A 6,332-nucleotide genomic window follows, 5' to 3' on the forward strand; every position below is an offset into this window, starting at 1 on the left:
TGGGCAGATCTTTCCCCTACTGCATTTTTTTAATGTATTTCTTTATTGCTAAACTAAAAGGAAAATAATAGTAGAAAAAATTCAATCACCTTAATCAGCACATGCAAGTCTTAAAAATCTTTTTCTTGCTCTGTAATACTGAAAAGACCTGATGGGAAATGTTACCTTCCAAATTTTGCTCTGTGTATATGCATTTCCTATTTAAACCCTCACTCAGCAAGAGAAGGAAAAACACTTCTCAGTTTCAGTGTAAGTGCCCCATGGAATTTTCTACAGGAAAAATATCACTTTAGATCTGTCAGACAATAACATTTTATTACCTCAAGGATGTTATCTGAACCTGAGGTCTAATATCTAAATGAACTGCAGTTCAGATTATTTGAGATTTAGCAGAAAGACAGAGGGATGGAAAGTTTCATAGAAAGATTCTATGGGGAGAAGTCTCATTCATTTATTGTGGATAAATATGATGAAAAGGTATTCATATACCAAGTTTTAATAACTGTATGGTTAACAGGAGGAACAGTAGACAGCTTTGAGCAGTAGCTGACATACAGAACAGGAGAGTTGGAAGAGTAATATTTCCAAGAAGATTAATTTAATTTAAAGGCAGAATGTTTTTTGGCTATTGGAAAGTTCTCTGTTGTGTTGAGCAAAAGGATAGATATACTGGCTGAAAATAAACCTGTAAAAGTGAGGTAATGCATTTACTAAAACAACAGTAATTGCTATATCAGGATGGATCATATATTAAAGGCAATAAAACTCTGATTAATAGCTGTCAGGTTATTTCTTTATTTTCTCAAATATTTATTTGAGCGCAACATACTATAAATACTTTAAAGAAAATGTTTATCTTATATTTGTACATGATTGCACTCAGTAATACATGGAAGAGCAGCCACTGAAGTGGGAGGATCATAAGCCCAATGTATGTGAAGAGAGAGAGCAATAAATTTGATTCTTCTCAGCATTTTTCTGTTACAGGTTTTGAGAAACTTGTTAGATTTTAGTACCTGCAAATGTAAATGAAACCAACATAAAATACCATACATAACCTTATTACTTTAAATAACATAGAAAATATGGATTGGAAGACTCGTGTGCATGTTCTTTTTTTCTGTCTTAGACCTGAATAAAGCCGTAAAGAAGAAATTAATGCTCTAGTAAGTCACTGTCAACTCTTGCAAGTCCATTTGGGAGAAAATTTGACACTCCATTTTTTTTTTCTTGTTGTCCTTCTATCTCCTACTCTCCTTTCTGTGTATGTTTATTATTTGCCTCATTTCTGTGAAAACAAATCAGGCTCCATTAATAAAAGCAAAAACTGTTTAAGGCCATCCATCTTACTCTTTCTCCTCAAAGGTTTGCTGCCACTTGTTCTATCACAGAGGACTGCAAAACTTTTTTGTTCCACATTGTTACCCTCTAAAGATAAAATGAATAAATTGCTTAAGAAGATGTTGAAAGACTCTTAATGGTGCATTTATGATCATAACATACGTATTTGTGAGACCTAAGGATTTTTATTCATTCTATTTTTGTTCAATGTAAAATCAAGATTAACTTCTTAGATTTTCTGGACATCCTCGTTGTATAAATTTAATTTTTTACTCCTTTTCCTTGTACAACTTCTGAAATCTGACAGTAAGAACATTTTTATTTTTGTCTCAAACCTCTTTTTTATTCTTTGTCCATCTATTTTTTTTTTCCCCCTATGATGCTTCTTATAACTTTACCAATTACTTTGTGTTCCATTTCATTACGTTATTTATTTTTGCTTTTTCTTTAGGGCAGGATATGTCTACTGCTATGCATCTGCACAGTTCCTACAATGGAGCTTTGATCCTGGTTGGATTGCTTAAGTGCCATTAACATAAACGTGGTTAACAAAAATAGTAGTTTCAGCTTAGTATTTTTCATGCTAAATCAGGTTCAAAACTAGAAGAATAAAAGTTTTTTTGTAAGAAACATAAACATCCATGTTGATTTCATAAGTGAAACTGATTCTGTTTTTGAAGAGCGGAAGAAATTTAAATAATTCACCTGAAAGCAAAGTTCACTTCTGTTTCTATATTCTCAGAAGTGAATCATCAGATTAAACTAGCATGCCACAGTTTAGTGGTAAACCTCTAACACTACCAAATCTACATATGTAGATTTTGCTTTAATGTCACAGGCAACAGAATGTAATCAACTAACAAACAAAACAAGCAAACAGAAAATTCACATCCAAATAAACCAGAAAGAGGAGTTTATAGACACTCTACAGAACTGTTAGCTGTGCTATGCTTTTCAAAAGCTGGAATTTGTCCTACAGACATCTCAGAAGTTGCACATCTGTCCAAGAAGAATCATTGCACTTTATTTCTACTGTACATGTTTATCTTATATCTTATTCTTCATTACTGTTATGTACTATGCAAAATACATAAAGAAAAAAAGCAGTAATCAAACTATACATACTGTGAGCAGGGCTTTGTGAAGGCTGCAGTACTGTACAGAAGAAAGCCTTGAACAGATCTATCTCAAATTCAGGGTAATAATACATTTATTTCCTACCCACATTGCTCATGTAATCCACCAACTATTTTAGGAACGCCTAGATTCTTAAAAATACAGAAATTAAAGTGATTTCCTGATCAACCCTTACAGAAAGACACAAGTTTAAACATGAAAGCAACTATGAATGCTTTGGAGAGAAAAAAATAGAATGTAATGTTAATAATCCCTGTAATGTTAATAAGCTAAATAACAGTTTCAAAGTTTAGTATCTTGATGCTTTACGGAGCTCCCATAAAATGGCTCTGAGCCTTCCCTTTCTAATGATTTTGCACACCCACGCAACTTGCTCTGTGGGGATGGAAGATAACAGGATTTAGATCCTTGACACACTGCAATTGATTTAACAATAAATATTGTCCATCCTAGTTTTGGGTTACTATAAGATGAAAGCAAAAATGTATATACTGATCTACTGGTTTTCTTTTAAAAAACATTCACCTGATGCTGAAGGCTAATTCTGTAAAGCTGAAACTTAAATCCCAGCAGAAACAGGTTCCCAGATATTAAAAACAAACAAACAAACAAACAAAAAAAAATCATAAAAGTATGTATAATGAAATCTTTAGGCATGTGACAAACTTTGTTTTATATATTATATGATTTCAGAACATCTGTCACACACACTCACAAACTTTCCTTAGAAGGAGAAGCAGAAGTTTAGATGATGATAAAGTTATGTTCTTACCACATTAGACGGTTCCAATTTCTTCCTTCTAGCAAGGTCAGTGATATTATTGCCATTGTAGTTGATGCTCTCCATACAGCCTTTGAAATTTTTTTCTGCTGTTAGAACTTGGCTTCCCAGAAAAAGGCATGCCTCCAAAGGTTATCTTTGAATGTATCAGAAAATGAAAGACAGTTACTGGAGGACAAGGGCTTAGAATTTTTGCTTACTAGAAAAAGAAAGTATCAAACAAGTACTGGAAAAGTAGGAAAAAGTCTATGATGAAGTCATGACTGCAAATATTTTTGGTGGTAAATTGTATCTATTATTAGGTTTTCCCAAATACAGAGAAAATATGTATCACAGTTACATATAGACTGTAACGAAGAGAAGGTCTCTAAAAGGAATGCACTTTTAAATGCTTGGCAGAGCAAAATGTCAGTATTGTTAAGAAACAAGAATTTGTTGGCCAAAGAATGTGCTGTCTGTCTGATCTTGGAGAAGAAAAGTCTGCCTTTCTTTACAAACCTGAATGCAGAAAGTTTGAGAAGTAAAGGTGCCCAGTAAAACCTATTTCAATATGTAGACTGAAACAAACATTAAAATAAAAAAAAATCTACTAAATCAAAAGGGAAGAAGGAAAGCGTTGCTTTATGTAGAACATCCATCAGTTTGGTAGAGTGTCAGAAGTGAGAAGTGGTTGGTGGCAAGTAAGTATTATTCATTCTTTGTCATATATTAAAATAAAGGATGTTTTATTTTCTTTCATGTACCAAACCGTAATACCAAACAGTTCCATTTGTCTTAAATACTCTATACAACTGCAGATAATTACAGCAACATAAAAACCAGCATTATGACATACCTAGAGGGATTAGTTTGACTTGTGTTTGGTTCCCAGGTCCCAAGATGCCAGTATCTGGGAAAGTGGCAAATGGAAATTCAACTGTGCAGAGGAACAGGAAAAAACCCTATATCTGTATATCAGCAATACAGAAATAATTGATAAAATGCTCAGGAAACAAGCTGTGTTTAACCAGCACTGTCCAATCCAGCCTGTTGCAGGGTCCACGACAGCAGTGAGAGGAAAGAGCAGCAGACAAGACTCCTCTGGCTTGTACCATGGTATTAGTTCTAGCACGTTCTGCTAGAAGTTCTGCATTTGAAGTTACATTAGCAAGCCTGATGTGCTTGGCAACAGCACAACATCTCACTCCATATGTAACGTATTTTCTGTGGCAAAGAACTTCTTTGTTCATAACTCACGGACTTTTGATTTCCATGCATCTCATGGGCCTGAGATAAAAGACAATTTAAAAGGAAAGAAAGAAAAAAAAAAGGGGGGGGGGGATGCTATGATGGTAATGTTTAATATTCGTGTGGGGGGTGAAAGGTGTACTTGAGTTGCCTAAGCACAAGCTTCTACTGCTATTGGTGATACCTGGGGTAGTGTGCCTTAGTAACCTCTGCTTTCTGCTTGAGGAGGTATGCATCTCTATAAATTCTCTGCCATTTCTGCCAACACCATGGGAGTGCTACAGATATCTAGGGGATATATGTATATAAGCTGCTCATTCAGTTTACGTGTTTGTCTTTTTCTTGGATGAGAAATAGTTGCTGTTTATTATTTCCTTAAATGCAACACAAGCATTTACTCATAATATCCAATCTGAGAACACCGTTCTTGTAACTGCTTATGAAAATCATAGATACAGAAATCAAAAGAAACTGTTTCAATCTGCTTGCATTTAAGGAAATAGGAAGTCTCTTTCCACCCTTGCGCATATTTAAGACTGTTTTCTGACAAACTGCTAGCTAAAGGCTTCAGTCTTTCTTTTTGTGCTTACTCCCTCAATGGAATAGCTGAGCTTTTGTAACTGTCCCTACTTTGAAGTTTTCTAGTGGATCCAGGTTGGTTTAAGTATCCTCTATTCCTCACTTCTGTCTTTTCTACCATTTTCTTCAAAAAGGAGCATGTTAAGAACATAAATTTCTATTCTGTTAAGAGTCTTCTCCTGCAGTTAGCTGGTTAGTAAATAATACTTTGCTCACTCACCTCACTCAACCTGCTGGCCACATTCTTTTTAATGCATCCCAGGATACCATTGGCCTTCTTGACCACAAGGCCACATTGCTGGTTTGTGGTCACCCTGCTGTCTACAGGGACACCCAGGCCCTGTTTGTAAGAGAATGTGATTGACTTCACTTCTTCCAGCAAAAAAAGAGAAGCAGGTCTAAGACATCTGTTTATCTCCAATTTAAACAACTTAATTTAGGTAGAATTATGTGTTTTACAGCTATTCACGTTGCTGTGAAAAGAAGCGCGGCTATACGAATAAGAAGTCGCGCGGCTCTGCCCTCGCAACTCCCCCCGCCCCGCGCACGGAGGCGGCCCCCAGCCGCAGCCCCCAGCCGCAGCCCCCAGCCGCTCCCCCCCTCGCGCAGCGCCACTCCGAGGTGCCGCCTGCCGCAGCGACGGCGGCGGGGAGCCCTCGCGCCCAGAGGCGGCCTTCCCGGGGTCTGCCCTCTCCGCCCCCCTCCCACCTACCTGAGGGCAGCCGGCATCCGTCCGCGCAGCGGCGCACAGCCGGTGGCACCGCGCGCACTGCCTGCCTGCCTGCCTGCCTGCCGCCCTCCCTCGGACGAGGGTCCCCTTAGACGAAAGCACAGCCCCAGCCCGGCCGCTACCGCGAGGGACCGCGCCCGCGGCCGGAGCCCGGGGGCCGCGAGGAGGGAGGGCTGAGCGCCCGGTGACAGGTGAGGACGGCCCCCGCGCCGCTCCCTACCTCGCGCCGCTCTCCTCGCAGCCGGCGGCTCGCTTACCCTCGACCGCCGCCGCCCCCTCGCTCCGTTCCCCCGCCCTAACGCGGAGTTCAACGCGACCCCGCTAGCCGCGAGGCCCCGCCCCCCGCCCCGCACTGACGGCTCTCTCCGCCAATAGCGAAGAAGACGGCCGTCCTCGAGCTCCGCCCTCACCTCCTTCGACCAATAGGAGCTATCCGTGGTGCTGCCCCTCCGCCTTCCCGGCAGGCTCGGTTGGCTCGCAGCTGCCGAGCAACGGGCGCGGGGCTGCGGGTGGGGCCGCTGAGGGCGGTGGCCGGGC

General features: G+C 40.0%; 1 long non-coding RNA gene across 1 annotated transcript; it reads right to left on the reverse strand.

Annotated features, from left to right (window-relative positions):
• Positions 1 to 3,270: 3,270 nt before the first annotated feature.
• On the reverse strand, positions 3,271 to 6,132 carry LOC149911968 (uncharacterized). Its single transcript, XR_016462605.1, has 3 exons — positions 6,016 to 6,132; positions 5,286 to 5,405; positions 3,271 to 3,395 (listed from the first exon to the last, which is right to left on the reverse strand). It is a non-coding gene; the product is annotated as an uncharacterized LOC149911968 (long non-coding RNA).
• Positions 6,133 to 6,332: the final 200 nt, after the last annotated feature.

Source organism: Phasianus colchicus, unplaced genomic scaffold (assembly GCF_987193195.1).
Source record: "Phasianus colchicus unplaced genomic scaffold, bPhaCol1.hap1.1 HAP1_SCAFFOLD_48, whole genome shotgun sequence".
In the NCBI taxonomy this organism is placed as follows: domain Eukaryota; kingdom Metazoa; phylum Chordata; class Aves; order Galliformes; family Phasianidae; genus Phasianus; species Phasianus colchicus.